Source organism: Typopeltis vanoorti, chromosome 1 (genome assembly GCF_054136105.1).
Source record: "Typopeltis vanoorti isolate ZY-2024b chromosome 1, IOZ_Tvanoo_1.0, whole genome shotgun sequence".
NCBI lineage: Eukaryota > Metazoa > Arthropoda > Arachnida > Uropygi > Thelyphonidae > Typopeltis > Typopeltis vanoorti.
Genome location: NC_143549.1, coordinates 116,543,871 through 116,563,910, shown reverse-complemented (window position 1 = coordinate 116,563,910; position 20,040 = coordinate 116,543,871). Strand labels below are relative to the sequence as shown.

General features: G+C 35.7%; 1 protein-coding gene across 1 annotated transcript in view; it reads left to right on the top strand.

The window, feature by feature from the left end:
* The window catches only part of LOC150110340 (dihydrolipoyllysine-residue succinyltransferase component of 2-oxoglutarate dehydrogenase complex, mitochondrial), a 258,699-nt gene that overhangs the window by 219,873 nt on the left and 18,786 nt on the right, over positions 1-20,040 (top strand). The gene's annotated exons all lie outside the window — the stretch shown is intronic.

Genomic DNA, 20,040 nt, shown 5'->3' with positions numbered 1-20,040 from the left:
TTGGACTCTAGCACACTGCTGCTGAAGAAGCCTAATAAGAAAGAAGAAACTAATAGCATTATATATACTTAAGTATAAAGAGCTAATAATTTTCATTTCGGCAATGAAAACATTATTTAAATTAAGGAGATATTAAATCCCACGTAGTTTTAAAACCGAATAAGAAACTCAAAGATTGGAATCAGAGAGTTTCTTGTCGAATATAGTAAACTATAAAGTATCGGCGACCACTGGCGTGAGCAAATGCAAGTGACCCTAGCACATACCCTTAGTTTAAATAACATTATATATATACATATACGAAGGTGGTCTGAAAAGTTCTCGGCCTAACAATGAAAAAATGAATTCGTAATTTCAAAATTATTTTTATTTTTCAACATAATCTCCCTTAAGACTAATACGTTTATTCCAACAATGCTCCAGTGCCATTGTCCCATCCCTGTCCCTGTAGTGGTTCTCAGTAAGATCTGCAAAATACCCCTCTACAGCTTCAATCACCTCTTGATTCGAAGAAAAACGCTGACCAGTGAGGAAGAGATAGAAGTCAGAGGGAGCCAAATCTGGGGAATAGGGGTGGATGTTCCAACAATTCATAGTGCAGATCCCTTAATTTTCCAATTGCCAAAACACCTTTATGAGCAGGTGCACTGTCCTGATGAAAGATGATTTTTTTTCCTTCTGCAAACCAGGTGTTTTTTCACGAATTTTTTCATCTAGTCTGGCTAAAAGATTGGAATAATATTCCTCGGTTATTGTTTTACCCTTTTCAAGATAATTAATAAACAAAATACCTTTAGCATCCCAAAACATCGATGCCATGACCTTTCCTGCTGATGGAACCAACTGTCTTCTTTGGCACTGAACAACTGGCTTCTGTCCACTGTTTTGACTGTTGTTTTTATTCCAGTGTGTAATGGTGAATCCAAGTCTCATCCATAGTAATAAATCGATGCATAAAATCAGTTTTATTCTTGTTAAAACACTTCAAGTGCTGTTCAGAGATTTTCATGCGAGTGTGTTTTTGATCTGCTGTGAGCAAGCGCGGCACCCATCTTGTGCAAAGCTTTTTTTTCATTTGCAATTCTTCATGCAAAATATATCCTACACATTCTTTTGAAATGCCTCTAGTCTCAGCAATTTCACGCACTTTGACTCGCCACTCATCCAATATCATATTGTGCACTTGATCAATGATTTCTGGTGTTGTTACACTTTTTTGACGTCCTTCACGTGGATCATCTTCAAGGCTGGTATGGTCATGTTTAAACTTGACAGCCCATTTCTTAATTTTCAAAACGAAGGAGAAGAGTGCCCATAAACTTTTATGAACTTCAAAAAAATTTCTTTTGGCATTAAACCTTTTTTACAAAGAATTTTATAACCGCACAATACTCAATTTTATCCATTTCAAGAGATCCATTTCAAACCACCTTTGTATTCATACATAATAAATGTTGTGTTATATGTGAATGGCTACAAGATTATAGAGAGTTTTTTTTTTCAAATAACAGCAGGAATGAGGAAGGAAAGTTTACTGTATAATTTTAAAGAAGCAGAAAAGACTGTTAATAGATACTGTCTAGTAGTTTATTATATCATTAATGGCTTTAGAGGAAAGTTGAAATTACAGATAACAGTTTTGAGGACATGGGCTGTGAAAATATCCTTTAAAAATGTATGCATCAAAAGCTGAAATATAGACACGAATGAATGTTGTGGTGTTTTGGAACAATGCTGAGAAAACAGTGCTGTTGTATAATGTAGCTTTTTTTTCCTTATATTATTGATTCATTTTTTTCAGGTTGGGTATAGGTATTTCTACTGTCATATTTGTTATCTTAATTTTGTTGGTTTTCCCATGGCTAAATGTTTTGAAAATGTAAGGTACATCAGTGGTATGGAAAGTTTCAAATTGAAGATCAATTTTTTCCATGTTTTTTCTCAGTGGATATTTTGCAGATGATGTGAAGCTTGGGAAGGTTATTGGTATATAATAGTTCTGATGTTTAGGCTCTTCAAGAGGATTTGAATAAACTGGAAAGGTGGACAGATGAATGGGGGGGGGGATTCAGTTTGATGCAACTAAATGTAAAGTTTTAAAATTTGGGATCCACAGATAGGATGCTTCATACTCACTTGGTGGAGTTAAGGAAGGTGGAAGATGCAAAGGATCTTTGGATGTTTGTGGATAGAGATTTGAAGTTCCAAGGACATATTGCAAAGTTTGTGAAGACATTGACTATGAGAAGTAAGTGTGTGAACCCATTGTATAAAGGTTTGATCAAATTACATTTGGATTTCTGTGCTCAGATCTGGTTACTAGGATTTTGAAGGGTGATGAGGTAACCTTGGAGAGGATGCAGAGACAGATAACAAAAATGATATCAGGACTGTGCAATGTTGATTATGAGGATATACTTAGGGTAATGTAGACTGCAGAGTTTGTTGGATAGAAGGCAAAGGTGGGTATATGATCGTGACATTTAATCTGTTGAAAGGTTATTATCGTATTAACATGGAGGAGATTTTTTATATAGTAGAACGAGGGAAAGAAGCAAGGACAAGGGGACATCCCTGGAAGTTGCTAAAGAAGGTGGTGAGTGAAGGAGTGAAGTGGGTTTAGTTTTTTGTATGGAGAGTAGCAGGAGGATAAAATGCATTGCCTGAGAGGGTGGTGAATGTGCAGACCGTGAATGAGTTTAAGGAGTGGTATGTTGGCTAGTGTTGAACTCTCACAGTGAGTCTCATGACGCTATGGAAGTCAGGGAAATAATAATAATAATATGTTGCATGTACGCCAAAAATTGTAAAAGGTTTACGGATTATTAGGTGAATGGAATAAGAAGAAAAGATTAGGATGTGTGAGAAGGAAGTGATAGTAATAGTTACAGAGGAAAAGCTTAGACAAGCTTTTTAATCTTTTTTAATCTGCACAGCAAAAGTTATGCAGAAAAAAAATTGACAGTTGACTAGGAAGCTTCTGATACGAGCAGATTATTACAACAGTAAAGAAGTGATTATGGCAGGATTGAGTGATTTAATGCATAAAATTGGGGATGAGGAGACTTAAATCAGAACAGGGAAACAGGAGTGGTCAGAACAGAGAAAGGTATTATTCTGTAGCAGCTGAAGTTAGTAGTGACCTGTTGGTGGGATTGTTATATTTGTGTACCAACGTAAGGATTATATATATTTAGCCATCACCTGGTTTAACAAGGTTCCCATTTTTTCAGGGAATCAGGGTGAAATGTGAAAAATCAGCTACTGAAAGAAAACATGCCAGAAGAATTGAAGAAAGGAACTAGCAACATAAGGAGCATCACGAGTAAGGAAATTGAACTTGCAGAAGAACTGGAAAAGTACCACCATGGAACTAATTGTTGTTACCGAGACAAAGAATACTAAAACAGATGAGATCCTATTAAATAATAAATATAGGGTGTTATATTCAGACAATGAAGATCAAGGAAAGGAAAGGGTGGAAATAGTACATCTGGACTAATGTGCACAGATCTGGATATCCACTTTCTGTTGGGATGAAGAATGATAGAGAGACCCAGAGGCAAAACACACTAGTGATAAAGATTGTAGCAGGTCTGTGGAATGCTCCCTATGAGAATGAATTGAAAGTTTATGGACTTCAAAAATTAGCTGATAGGCAAAATAGAGAGACATAATAGAAGCATGTAAGTTATTAAAGGGCTTTTATAGGTTGATAGTGAAGACTCTTTTCAGTACATGAAAGAACTAGATTTTTTGCTTGGAAGATGGTGAATTGGTTGCCAGAGGTGGTTTTGAGAGCTTTATCAGTGAATGAATTTAAGGAGAGATATGATAGGTATACAGTCAAAGATAATGAAGTAAAACATGCACTTACAAAAATGAAAAATGGAAAGGCACTGGACTTGATGGAATACTAATAGAAATGTTGAAAAAGAGAAAGGAATCTTTTGTATATAAAGCAAGCAGAATTGTACACTGAGTGTTAAGAACAAGAAGAACCCCCTAAAAGTTTGAATACTGGAAAAATCATCCTTCTATATAAGATAGATGATAAAACTGACCTAAGAAATTATAGACCTATAACTGTTCTCTGACTCCTTTATAAGCTTTTTACAAAAAAAATAAATAAATAAATAAATAAATAATTAAAATAAAAAATTAGATGGCAGAATAAGCAATGCATTAAATTTCCATTAATCAAAAGAACAGGCACATTTCAGAACCTTCTGAACTTTAGATCATTTTCAAGCCTTTCAACTCTGACATATATAAAATGCTTGAAGATTTAAAACATATAGGAATAGGTGATATTTATATTAACTCATATATATGAGAGAGGTTCAGCAGTGATAAATTTAAATGAAAAAGAAAGAGAAATAAAAGATGAATCAGGGAGGGAGACTCTCACAAAATTATTTGTTACAGCCTTTGAATATGCTATGAGAAAACTGAACTGGGAGGAAAGAAAAGAAATTGATGGAGAATACTTCAGTAATCTATGGTTTGCTGATATATATCAACATCACCAAAAGAATTAGAACACTTGATTGTTGAATTAAATAAAGTATGTTTGGAGATTGGCTGGTAAATAAATATGGAAATATCAAAAATAATGTATAGCGAAATACTCCAGAATGAAAACAAATCAAAATAAATCAAAGACAGATTGAAATGGTGAATTAATATAGATATCTAGGACAAATCACCTACAAGCAGCTGCACCCCAAACAATGACCTGTGGTAGTGAAACCTGAAGCCTGACTAAATTACAGCTGGAGAAACTGAAAATAACACAACAAAACATGGAAAGACCCATTTTGTGAAAAACACAGTTAGGTAAAAAGAATAATAATTCAGTAAGGATGCAAACAAAGGAAGCAGGACATGCAGTGAGAATGTCTGACAACAGAATGGACACCAAGAACTGATTATTGGAAACCAGGTAGACAAGCAGTAAGATGGGATGATGAGATAAAAAAGATGCCATTTAAATTAGTGGTGGAGAGATGCACAAGATCATCCAAAGTGGAAGAAGAATGGAAAGGCATTTATCCAGCAGTGGACTGAAGAAAGCTGTTTAAAGATAATGATAGCTGTTGTGTGCATAATAGCTAATTTGTGAATAATGGATCTCCCATGATAGTCTTCTGATTCCATGAAGATAGCTATATAATAATGATATAATAATAATAGCAAAAAAAGCTTAGAAATGGAGGAAGGGTACTGTAAAAGAAATCCAAAATTGTAAAGGTGATATGAAAACTGAATATAACGATACTCTAGATATCTGGAGTAATTACTTGGAAAGTCTGTTAAATGAAACGAGCAATGACAGAATGGTAGGAGAAAATACTCAAGAGGAATGCAAATAGGAGTACTCTTATCAATACTTTATGTAGAAAAAACTATGAAATGTGGACAGCTGGAGTAGATGATCCTCATGCAAGTTTAATGGAGGGAAACAGCACTAAGAAAGGATTAAAAATATTATTTAATTCTTCCAGTATTTCATCTCATTCACTGAGATATCATCAGGAATTACAATATGAGCCTTGCAGCGCACGCACACACACACACACACACACACACACACACACACACACACACACACACACACACACACACACACACACACACACAAAAGACAACACAAAACTATCCTTTCTTTTAGGCTTGCACGGTGATCCGAATGCATTTTTGGAAATTATGGAGACAACTACCGTGTTTGAATAAAAACTTTAGTTTACTATTACTAAAATTTTACAATTCGACGTTTCGACCTTTATGTTAAGGTCATCTTCTGGAGCGTACAAATATACACAGGAAACAAGCTATACCACAATCATACTGGTTCGTTAAAGACACTGACTAACCGCTACCACAATTGTTGGCCTGACCTCTGGTGGAAAAAAAAAAAAAAAAAAAAAAAAAAAAAATTATACATCAGCGCTAAAGTCCTAATATTTGTGTTGTCTACTATATACATATATTAACATTATATTAACATCATTCCAGCCAGTTGGAGTGGAATGGTTTCTAATAATAGCAGATTGGCTAGAGTCCTGACTTGTGTTGAATCTTTCAAATTAGGTTGGCTGAATGTGTGCCATCCAGATCCTTGGAATTTTCATACCATCTTTGTTGTTGATATTTGGGTGGTTTATCAGGATTTCGCAGGATTCTTTAAATTTTCTTTCGTACCATGTTTTTGTACGGTGTAAGGAGCAGGTGCTTTTCCAGTTGATTTGGTGTAAGGTGTTGAGTGCGTGGTCTGAGAGGCCTGCTTCACCATAATAGTTATATTTAATGTGTCTAATGTGTTCTTTTTTGCGTATAGGGATTGTCCGTCCTGTTTCACCAATTTACGGTAAGTTACAGGTGCAGCGGATGCAATAGACTCCAGGATGTGCTAATGGGAGGAGAGGGTCCTTAGAGGAGCTGAATATAGTTTTAAGTTTAGTGGGTGGTTTAAAGGTGGCATTAAGGTTATAATGTTGTAGGATTCTGTTGATTTTTTCTGATAACCCTTTAATGTATGGGATGGCTATGGTTTTACTGTAGTCTAGATTCGTTTTTGTTGTGGTTTTATAGAGTATTTTATTGACAGTATTTTTGTTATAGCCATTGTTTATGAATGTGTCACTAATGATTTTTAGTTCTTGTTTCAGGGCCTGCTGGTTAGAGCAAATAGTTGTGGCTCTGTTTTTAAGGGTGTTTATGACTCCATATTTTTGTGCTGGGTGGTGATATGAATTCGCATGTATGTATTGGCCCGTGTGTGTAGGTTTTCGGTAGACCGTGAAGGATAGATTGCCTGAAGGAAGACGTGTAACTAGTGTGTCTAGGAACGGGAGCGAATTTTGGTTTTCGATTTCGATGGTAAATTGTATGCGTTCGTGTTGTTTGTTTAGGTGGCTGAGGAATGTGTTTAGCGTTTGTCGACCGTGCGGCCAGATCGCGAACACGTCGTCAACGTATCTGAGCCAGATTGTCGGTCGAAGCGTGGCGGAATCAAGAGCCCTTTGCTCAAAGGTTTCCATGTTTCTCCTACTACAAAACAAATTTCCGCCCGACATTATGGCCCTCTTTGCCCACGTACTAAAGTCCGGTTACTTCGTGTGGCAAAACAAATTCTACCTACAAAAGGAAGGTACGGCCATGGGCTCACCATTATCCCCCCCAATCGCGAACTTCTACATGGAAACCTTTGAGCAAAGGGCTCTTGATTCCGCCACGCTTCGACCGACAATCTGGCTCAGATACGTTGACGACGTGTTCGCGATCTGGCCGCACGGTCGACAAACGCTAAACACATTCCTCAGCCACCTAAACAAACAACACGAACGCATACAATTTACCATCGAAATCGAAAACCAAAATTCGCTCCCGTTCCTAGACACACTAGTTACACGTCTTCCTTCAGGCAATCTATCCTTCACGGTCTACCGAAAACCTACACACACGGGCCAATACATACATGCGAATTCATATCACCACCCAGCACAAAAATATGGAGTCATAAACACCCTTAAAAACAGAGCCACAACTATTTGCTCTAACCAGCAGGCCCTGAAACAAGAACTAAAAATCATTAGTGACACATTCATAAACAATGGCTATAACAAAAATACTGTCAATAAAATACTCTATAAAACCACAACAAAAATGAATCTAGACTACAGTAAAACCATAGCCATCCCATACATTAAAGGGTTATCAGAAAAAATCAACAGAATCCTACAACATTATAACCTTAATGCCACCTTTAAACCACCCACTAAACTTAAAACTATATTCAGCTCCTCTAAGGACCCTCTCCTCCCATTAGCACATCCTGGAGTCTATTGCATCCGCTGCACCTGTAACTTACCGCACATTGGTGAAACAGGACGGACAATACCTATACGCAAAAAAGAACACATTAGACACATTAAATATAACCATTATGGTGAAGCAGGCCTCTCAGACCACGCACTCAACACCTTACACCAAATCAACTGGAAAAGCACCTGCTCCTTACACCGTACAAAAACATGGTACGAAAGAAAATTTAAAGAATCCTGCGAAATCCTGATAAACCACCCAAATATCAACAACAAAGATGGTATGAAAATTCCAAGGATCTGGATGGCACACATTCAGCCAACCTAATTTGAAAGATTCAACACAAGTCAGGACTCTAGCCAATCTGCTATTATTAGAAACCATTCCACTCCAACTGGCTGGAATGATGTTAATATAATGTTAATATATGTATATAGTAGACAACACAAATAATAGGACTTTAGCGCTGATGTATAATTTTTTTTTTTTTTTTTTTTTTTTTTTTTTTTCCACCAGAGGTCAGGCCAACAATTGTGGTAGCGGTTAGTCAGTGTCTTTAACGAACCAGTATGATTGTGGTATAGCTTGTTTCCTGTGTATATTTGTACGCTCCAGAAGATGACCTTAATATAAAGGTCGAAACGTCGAATTGTAAAATTTTAGTAATAGTAAACTAAAGTTTTTATTCAAACACGGTAGTTGTCTCCATAATTTCCAAAAATGCACAACACAAAACTAAGTGAAACTCATAGACAAAAGACTAGAGACCTAAGTAGGTGGAGCATCCTCTGTGGAATCTTGAAGTATTAATTTTCCCATATTATGGGAAATTTTATGTAACCATATTTATTTAGCTTATGTTAATTTTTGAGAGCAGCTGCAAATTCCAAAAATAGAAGCATATAAGTTAATAAAGTGCTTTTATAGTATTGACACTGGAGTTTTTTTAAGTACATGGCTGGCTGTGAAAGAATGAGGGATCACTTGTGGAAATTGTGTAACAGTGTTACATCTGAAGAGTTTGTGAGTTTTTTTGTTATTTTTTATCATTTTAGGAGACTAGGAAGACACTCTAAAGCAATATGGGCAACCCGCAGGCCGGATCCAGCCCTAATCTATTTCAGCAAAGTTTTTTCTGATTCATGGTGGGAGAAAACACGGTGTGCTCTGCTAACTCACATTAAGCTGACGTCATATGACTTGTGCAAAACACACTATGTTTTCTCCAACCAAGGTCTCTTTCTCACTTTGACTAGTGGTGTGTGTGAATGTGTTACGTGTCAGTTCGGTACTTGCATTGGTGTTGTGCTTTGTTCAGTGCCTGCATTGATGTTATGTTCTGTTTGGTGCCTGCGTTGATGTTGTGTTCTGTTCAGTGCCTGCGGTGTAGAGGACAGTTTTGTTTGACAGTTCTGAATATTGCTTATAAATTTGGGACAGTGTCAGGGGTTATTGCAAAAAAAAGAAAAATAGATGCAGAGAATCGTCAATTTCAAGACAACTGGACCGAGGATTATTATTTTATTCTGAATAAAGGTTTGCCTATATGTTTGCTGTGCAACGAATCTGTATCCGTCAACAAAGAATACAAGTTGAAGAGACACTTTACTTCGAGACATGCGGATCACCCAAAAATTGATGGACAACTATGAAAAGATGAAATATAGAAGTTGAACAAGAACTTGGATACCCAGCAGCAAATGTTCAACAAGCAAAGAATGCAGCACCACAGCATTGTCAAAGCCAGCTTTGTGGTAAGCGAAAAAATCACCAAGCATTCTAAGTCATTTGTTGAAGGAGAATTTATCAAAGAATGTCTGCTGGATGTTGCAAGTATAATATGTCCTGAAAAGAAAAAAGGCTTTGAGAATATTCGTTTGTCGAGATGTACTGTTGTCTGACGGATAGAAATTATGGCTAATGATATCAAAAAAAGTTTAAAAGAGAAGATTGCTAGATTGGAAGCATTTTCAATTGCTTTTGATGACAGCACCGATGCCTCCAATACAGCACAACTAGCAATATTCATTCGAGGAGTTGATGCAGATTTCAACATCACAGAAGAATTATTGGTGCTTCGGCCGTTAAAAGGAACAACCGGTGAAGATATATTTGAAACAGTCAACACAGTCTTTGAGAGATTTGGGCTTAAATGGAGTTCACTATCTGGCATATGCACTGATAGAGCTCCTGCAATGGTTGGTGCACAGAAGGGATTTATTGGAATAGTTCATGAAAGAGCAATAGAACTACAGATCAATCTGGAAAATTTAACAAATTTTCACTGCATTATCCACTAACAAAATCTGTGTGCAAAATCGATTAAATTCACAAATGTTATGAAAGTTGTAGTAGTAGCCAGTATTAACTTTATTAAGTCACGTGCACTTAATCACCGCCAATTTAAGGAGTATTTGAGAGACCTATTTTCGGATTATGAAGATGTGTCTTATTATTGAAGTGAGGTGGATGAGTAAAGGTAAAATGTTAAAACGATTTTATGATCTGAGACAAGACGCTGCAGATTTTATGAACATAAAAGGAAACACAATTAACCAAGTAAAAGATGATGAGTGAGTATGTGATTTAACATTCCTTGTAGATGTCACAGGATACCTAAACGAACTGAATCTTAAATTGGAATTGCAAAAACATGGACAATTGGTTCATGAACTGCATAGACATGTCGAAGCTTTTTGTAATAAACTAAGATTGTTGGAAAGTCAGATAAGAGCTAAAAATTGTTATCATTTTCCTACTCTAGCAACTCATAAAAATATTCCTTATAATTATTATGAAGATGAACTGAAGGCACTAATAGAGCAATTTGATACAAGGTTTACCGACTTCAAAAACAAAGACTTCACATTCGCTATATTTGCTCGTCCGATGGATGCTGATGTAAATAATGTGCCAGAAAACTTACAGATGGAACTTATTGAGCTTCAGGCGGATTTAGTGCCTAAAATCACAATTTAACAACATTGCTTTGACGGATTTTTATAAATTTTATTTGGTGGAAGAAAAATATACAAATTTACGTGCCTTTTCAAGAAAAATCATTTGTCTTTTCGGCAGCACATCTATGTGCGAACAGTTTTTTTTTTTCAAGGATGAAATACAATAAATCAAAAATTTGAATAAGAATAACGGATGAAAACCCTGAAAATTCTATGCGATTATCCTTAAGTAATATTAACGTCCATATTGGTAGTCTCGTAGTTGAAGTACATGGCCAATCTTCACATTAACTTGCTATGTCGTTCATTATATTATAAACTTTATGTAGAGCTTTTTACCAAAGCATTATATTATAAATAAATGAAATATGAAGTAGCAACTTGTTTTAATTCATTTAATATTAATTTATTTTATTTAATAATTTGGTCCGGCCATTGACTCGGAGACAGAATGATAATTTGGACCCCCGAAATAGGAAAGGTTGCCCATGCCTGCTCTAAAGCATGGTCTGAAAAGACCGATTGACTATAGTTATGACTGCAGATGTATTTTTTGTGTTCTTCCAAGTGAATATTGGCTGATCTTCCTGTTTGTCCATATTAGGCCAACTTACATGAACAGAACACTATATATTCCAGGCACAGAGAGAGGAGGAGGGAGATGATTTTTAGTAGAACTTAAGAGGATAGCAAGCTTTCAGTGAGGGCTTGAAAGCTGTGCAGAGATTGTATTCACTGATATTAAGAATAATAGTAGCACTCTCCCTTATCACCACTGATGATGACTATACTGTAAGTTCCAAGTTTTTACAAGTGTCTCATATTGTAATTCTCAATGTGATCGAGATGAAATATTGGAAGAATTAAATAACATTCTTAATCTTTTCTTAGTTAAGCCTTTAACATGATATTCAACCAGAAATGCTCAAACATGGATGTGTAAAAATTTTGCAGGGTCAACATTGCATAATTCAGAAGGCCTGGTCAGAAGGTCAAATTCCAGATGATTGGAATAGAGCTCTAATAGTGCCCATATATAAAAAGGGAAATAAAGCTAAATGTGAGAATTACAGAGCAATTTCCCTGGTGAGTGTTCTTGGTAAGATTTATGCAGTCATACTTGAAAAGAGGCTAAGAAAAATTGTTGGACAGAAATTTGTAGAACAAGATGGGTTCAGGCCAAATTGAGGTTGTCAAGATCAGATTTTTACATTATGACAAACAGTTGAGAAATCATGAGGATAAAGGATTAAACAAGAATCTAATTTCTTGTCAAATATAATAATAATAATAAATTTAGTTTAATCCTTTATCCCAGTGAGAGCAAACAAAGTTTGTGCCTGAAAATATCTTCTGAATGATAGTAGTACAACACCAAGGCAACTCAGAGCAAAGGTGGGGCAAGCTACCAACACTCCTATCCTATAATGCAAAACACATCTCCTTGTGGATATGGTGTTGTACTACTTACCCAGGTAAGATAGTACAACACTATATTCAGTCCTGAAGATATTTTCAGGCGCAAACTTTGTTTGCTCTCACTGGGATAAAGGATTAAACTAAATTTATTATAGTCTAACCTAGTGAAAAATAAATTCAAAAAATCAAAAAAAAAAATCAGCTAACGCCCTTTTATTCCCGTATACGGGAGTAGGCGAGGCCATTTAGCCCTATCTAACTTTTTGGAGACTGAGTAGGCAGTTCAATCTCCACTGGTACCCAATCAGAGACAGATGGCCCAAAGCTATCACTAATTAAGCGGTACGCAGTGAAGAGAGACGGCTCAAATGTGCCGCCATCTCGTGGTCCCTAACCCTAACACAATATATTTAATGTCTGAAATAATGTGGGTTCTACGGTCGATTTTCTTGAGTTTACAGGATGAAAAACCCGAGTTTCCGGGAGAAAAAACCTGCTTGCCCGTGCCAGAGATCGACTAACTCGGGAACCGGTCGAAAAAAGGCTTAGAAAAATTTCCTCTAGTCGCCGACTAGACTCGAAACCAAGTCTTCCTTCGTGCGGCCAAGCGCGGCGGTGTGCAAACGCCACATCCGCTGAGCTACACAGGCTCTCTAAATTGTCAAATATAATTTATTTATGCTTGTTTGTTATTTTGTTAAGTTATCTGTAATAGGAAAAGAGAGTTGCTCTTGTTTAAATTCACAAATGGATTAAGGGAAGAGAAAACAAATATCTAATAATTATTTTTGTAATATGGAAAATATCTCATCTCACCCAAACTTTGCACATTACATCATTTATGATACCTTTCACAAGAAGGGTAGGACTTGGGCATTTGTCATGTCTAATATCCCATACCAAAGATTATCACACCTGGAATCTTCTTTCAACAATCTGCTTTGGCTTGAAATTTCCTCATCACACTTTGTCACCTTTATTTGCTGCATCTACTCCTGCTCTTCTGAATATTATGACTTTACTGATCTATTAGACACCTTATCTCTTAAAGTCAATTGCATACAACCTAATTTTCCTAATATTGAGATGATTTTCCCTGGAGAATTTGGCATCTACAATTCAGACTGGCTTTCTTTTCCATCTTCAGGAAAAGCTGAAGAGAAACCATACTGTTTGCTCTCGGTAATGATTTAACACAAATTGTTGACCAACCTACCAGAATTTCAGATACTTCTCATTATTCTCCCAATTCCTTGGACCTTTTCTTAATCAGTTGTCCTCTTGGCAAGTTTGACAACAACTTTGTCCATGTTTCCATTTCTACAGATTGCTCTTCTCTCAGACAATCCCAAACCTCCGACTCTTAACCAAACCCTAGTTCTCCAACAATTTTGCCAAAGCATTCCAAGCCAAAAATTTAGCATATATCCAGTAGCTCAAGTCAGAAACACCAGTTTTTTGTTATCATCTTGCACTACAGCCTGTAACAACTGCAAAAATAAAATATAAATAAATTTGAAATCTGACATTTCAAAGCCAAATTCACTAAACTTCCTTCCTGTTTGAAATAGCTGTCAAGCCATTGATACAAAAAGAGTCCTGGCCCTGGTTGTATTTCTCCAAGTTCAGAACTAATACCCTTTACAACAGGGCATTAGTTGTATCACCTCTACAAACTGTTATATTCATATAGCATATTCAACATCTTTTATCTATCTATTCTGTTCTCAAAAAAAAAAAAAAAGTCATAAAACTATCGCCCTATTGCTTTGACTTCATTATTTTTGAAAATAATGAGAGAGGTCATTGACAGCCTACTTGGAGACTCACCAGTTACCTAGTGATCACTAATCATCAGTATGGATTCCATCATTCTTGCTCCACAACAGATCGCATAGCTAACTTTATCTACCTTTGGACACAAGCCATAGAAAGTTTGGATTAGCTCAAGTAATCACTCTTGATATTTCCAAGGTGATTGAGTCAGGCATCATTGCCTTCATACCACAATATCATCTTGTGATATTTCTCTTGCCCTCTGTGAGTGAATCGCCAGCTTTCTCTCCGGTTGTTAATTGTAGGTCATGGTGAATGATTTCCTTCATCAGATTTTTTATTTACTGCTAGAGGAGTAAGTCACTATTCTTGTACCTTCCTCCCATGCATCAGTGATCTTCTCTGACATCTAATCCTCTTCATTGTTTTGCTGATGAGAGTACTCTTCATTTACAAAATTTACAAAACTCTTTAGTGTTCAGATGTTTTGGGCCTTTGAATATCTATAACCAGTGCCCTAAACACCAATCTCTTTGCCATTATCAAGGTGGGGGGGGGGGGTGGTAAAGAGGACTAATCTCAAATTCTCCCAGTTTTAGAATTTAAAACTGGTAAGTTTTAATGAGACACCAAAATGAAGTCCTGTCTTGTCTCCCCCCCCCCCCCCCCAAAAAAAAAGAGACTATGCTTCACTCCTCTCTTTTAATAATATCATTTTTTACCAGGTGGCATCATTTTTTTGCTTCATGGGTTGACTTTCACATCTTAAATTAAAAATGCCAAGAAATTATATTCTTGTTTAATCTTTTATCCAAATGTACGGAAAACAAAGTTTGCATGTGAAGTTTCTTTACAACTAGGCTACTTGTATATATAGGTTCACAGTAATTGTGATAAGATCCCATAATGCAAAGCACACATCCTTTCAGGTGTGTATAATGCTGTGCATTGTGGGAAGGGCCACTGAAGGGCCAATACATGCCTGAAAGGATGTATGTTTTGCATTATGGGGATACTGAGGCAATTAATATGAAGTCATTAGTCTCTATATACAAATAGCATAGTCATGAAGAAACTTCACATGCAAACTTTGTTTGCACGCACTTGGATAAAGAATTAAAGAAGAATATAATTTCTTGGCATTTTTAATTTAACTTATAACCAAGTGAAAAAACTTTCTATGACTTAACACATCTAGCCTTATCCTGTCATTACCACATCATACTCATAACCTCTTCAATCCTCAGAAACCTCATATTCTTTCTCATTCAAACAGTACTTCTTTCCTTCTTACTTCTTAACTCTTTATTAATCTCAAATTCTCCCAGTTTTAGAATCTTTTTCTCACATTTGAGCATGCACCTAAAACCTCCCTCTGAATACTTGATTGTATTCAAAAGCTGCCCACTTACAGATGACCTCTTTCACTGATTCCCTCAGGTCACTTATCAATGATTGCTGTAATTATGTAATTATATATTCTTCCAGCCAGTTTTCTGTATTGTGAAACGAAACAACTCGAGTTTCTTGAGAGAAAAAAAACCCTCGACATCTCTATATGAAATCAGCTAATATATCTTTAATTGAAAAAGTCCTCAAAAGTTCTTCGCATCCTGGATAAGATTTGAAATTGAATCTTTCTATTATTCACTGTTTTCAAATCTGGCCACATGAAATCTCACTGTTCCTAAATCCTTTTGTCATTACCTTCATGAGGTTCTGGCACAGTTAGAAATAATAATGCTACACAACATTTGGTAGTACACATTTTCAGTGATGAAATTTTGAAGCCATAAATATTCTTTCTAACTTCCAGAAGAACATTTACCTTGTTATTTTATGTATTTCTACATCCTGCAAAACAGACAAACCATCCAGAAGAACTCACACAATTTAAAGACATAATATACTGTCTTCATAACAGTAGTCACTTTAGTTGTCAAGCTATTTTTCATTTGCAGTTACAACGGCTGCTTTATAATAATGAGTAATTTAAATACTTTTCTGTCCTTTTAATATTTTTGCAGTGCTAGTTTTTTTTTATGGAAAGCTTATTTCAGTAATAATAATAATAGCATTTAAGGTCCATGACCTACCCAGATTGACTTTCATAACTTTTGTAGAGTAAGGTGGTTAATATTATACATAAATATATGTTCTTGTATGTAAATTTCATTTTTTTCATGCAGAACAATGACCGTCATTTCATGGTACTTAATGTCTGTATCAATTTCTTTAATGTAATATTCTTTTTGTGATGTATGAGTTTCTGTAATCGCATTTTAGATGTAGGGTTAAAAAACCTGAGTTTCTAGGTGAGACAACTTTACTTACTTCTGCCTGAGATTGACTAACTCAGGAACAGGTTAAAGAAAGACATAAAAAGTTCCTCTGATCTGCAACTAGAATTGAACCGTTCCATGGATTATTGTAGAAATTTTGTGCAGCACATGAAAGCACTTTAATAAAATGGAAATTTTCTTTTCTTTTCTAGAGTAAATGATATTAAATTACATTTTAAAGGTTTTTATGTTTTAACAAGTTAAGAAATGTTTCAGTGGTAATAAAAGATGATTAATAGTCACATCTTTGTGATTATAGATTTTTTTTTTTATTTATCGTATTCTGTTTGTACTATAAGTAGAAGACAACTTTCTGAAAAGAATTTGCCATATACGAGGTAGGTTCCAAAAGTTTCTGGCCTGACATACCAAATTCAAGCCAATTTTTACATACAAAATTCAAGCCTTTTTTTTTTTTTTTTTTTTTAATGTCATTTTAGGAGGCTAGGAAGAAACTCTAAAGCATGATCTGCAAAGCCTAATTGACCATAGTTATGACTGCAGATGTATTTTTTAGGTATGTGACAGATAGCACCATCTATGGGGAGGTTATTGTACCAGTTTCAACTCTCTACCTGTGCCATTCAGTTGGAGGCACTCATTTGACTAACATATAGTATGCTAAGTGGCTGTAATGTTAAAAATTAACCTTTTCACCAAAGAAGGGCTTTCTCCAAATGCTATCAAAAAGAAATTGGATAGTGTTTATGGGGAAGCTTCTCCTTTATATTCCATCATGAAAGAATGGGCTAAACAGTTTCACCTAGGAAGATAGAGCATCAAAGATGATCCTTGTGATGGTCGGCCTGTGGAGATGATGACTGAGGAAAATGTCTCTCTTATTAAGGAGGAACTGCTCAGTTACAGATGGCTGAAGCTCAAAGAAATCTCAGCAAGGTTGGGGCTTTCTTTAACAACTGTCTTATGCATCATTCATGAGAAACTTCACATGATGAATGTCAGTGCAAGGTGGGTGCCTAACTTCTGTCTTCAGTTCAGAGGGAACATTGTGTGACCTGTTCCTGCAAGTTTTTAGATCTTTGCCAAGGGAATCAGAGAGAAGTGCTGGAATCCATTTTCACCGGGGATGAAACTATGGTCCTCTTTCCAAAAGGGAAACCCATGGAGTAGTGTAAACCAGACAAAGCACTGCCAAGAAAAGCCATGGTCACTCAATCCACCAAGAAGATCATGACAGCAATCTTTTGGGATTGCCAGGGAATTCTCTTGATTGACTTCAAGGAAAGGAATTATTATGCTTTACTCTCACAAACTGCGTGACACTATAAAGGAGAAGAGACAAGGAATGCTGAGTCATGGTATTCACCCACTTCACAACAGTGCTTCAGTTATACAGCTATTGTTGCAAAAACTACAGTGAAGGAGATTGAACATCTACCCTACAGCCCAGATCTAGCACCCAGTGACTACTGCTCCTCTTGAAGCTGAAGAAAAACCTTCAAGGAAGAAAATTTACAGATGACAATGTGGTGAAAGATGCAGATTTAGGTCATTTTGCAGACAAAAGTACAGACTATTTTTTCAAGTGCATAGAAATGTTAATTCAAAGATGTGAAAAGTGTGTTGAAGTAAAGGGAGATTATGTTGAAAAGTGACACAGTTGTTTTCTTTCTATCACCTCTAAAAGTTAGTCAGGCCAGAAACTTATGGAAACACCTTCATAATTTTGACTTCCTTCCATGGTATGAAATTGTGACTGTAACCTCCATAATCACAACTTGAAGGGAAGGGAGAGAAGGAGAGAGAGAGAGAGAGAGAAATCACCCTGCTTTAATGAACAGATACTGTCAACACACACACACACATAGGAAAAGAAAGACATTAATGATGGAACTTCTCATTTGTCATTACTCTGAGTAAAACTGCAGTCACAGTTATCTCCTATGCTATACTGCACACCAATGTCTGCAGTCAGAATCATTATCCATTCTCCCAAGGCCTGTTTGACATTTGTTATAAAAAGTCTCCAGTGAGATATCCTTTGTTCATATTACCATAATACACAAATGACTAAAGCTCATCCTTTGGTTTATTTATTTTTTGCTATAAATATGCTTCTTCAGTTGGTGGTTCTGTTTTCTCATGTTCATGTTTGTTTTATGGAAATCTATGGAAAAGTTAAAAAAAAAAAACGACAAGGATAATTAGTTATGTTGAAAAAAATTATAAAATGCTAAAATAAGAAATATGTTAAAATGCTATGTGCTGTTTTTTTTTAATTTATTTATATTTTATGTTACGTTGGCTTCTGTGGCATCAGGTGGTCTTCCACAATGAGTCCTTGAACTCCATGGAGATATTATATAATAATAATAATAGGAATAATCTTTTCCTAATAGTTGAAACGAATGAGATCATATAAACAAATTATTGTTCAAATAATATAGTAATATTGTGGAGATTTATGGCTTACATAAACCTCCTCAATATTACTCTACAATTTCAACAATTTTTAAACAATAATTTGCAGTTATTATAACAAACCTCCTTGGAATCATAAAACTCATTGTGGAAGGCTCAAGGAAAATGTCACTTTACTCTTTCTCATTGCTACTACTATCATACCTCATTCACTATAATTATTATGTCATTCTCCTTAACTTCATTCAGTGCATTTACCTTAATGATACCCCCCCCCCATACAAGACAATGCTCTTGGCTAGCATTCACATAATAATAATAATTTAATCTTAGCACTTTTGTTCATCGCACTTCATACAATTCCGGAGTTAACCCTCTGATCTTGCTTCTTCTTATGACACTCAGCAAATAATTCCATCAACATCTAAATCTTCCCAGTAACTCTTGTATGTCTCAATCACATCACCTCTTTCATTATTTTCTAGACCTTTCTAGAACATATGTCATTCCCTCAGAATGCATTTGGGCATGTTGGTGTGCAGAATTCAGATATAATCTAGACCAGGGGTCGGCAACCGGCAGGCCACATGTAGCCCGAACGTGCATTTTTGGTGACCCATAAAAGGTTGACCATAATTACATGGCATGTGACCCATATGTTGAATTATTTAAATAATACATTTTATAATATGAATAATAAATTAAAAATAATTTGATGCCGATACTTTGTGATATCGCCCTGCAACTTGGTGCGAGTCAACTGTGTCAGTCATCATGAGTGGGGATAACAAAGGCAACTTCATCCGACAACAACTGCGATTTTGTAGCACTTTTGCAGTCACATTCCCTGGTCTGTCTTATATATTTGTTAAAAATAATTTCAAAACTGGGTTCAAGAAAACATAAAATTGCAGATGAAGGAAGAAGGTTTAATGATGAATGGAACAACAAGTACTTCTTTATTGAAAATGGGGGTAAGCCCCTTTGTCTTATTTGTCATAAAAGTGTTGCTGTTATGAAAGAATATAATATCCAACTTCATTACGAGAATGAACATGAAAGCCAATACAAGGGTTTGAACTGTGAACTTAGAAAAAATCTTTAATAAATTAGAAGCTTCTTTGATTGCTCAGTGAAACATATTTAAGAAGCAAAGTATTCATAATGAATCGGTTGAGTATAAGGATGTTACACAACTATCTGATAAAAATGTATTATATCTACAACGTACCTTAATGAACTTAATTTGACCCTGCAGGGCCAAGGTAAATTACTAGCAGAACTATTTTCTGACATAAAAGCTTTTGAAGGCAAACCATGTCTGTTGAAGAAAT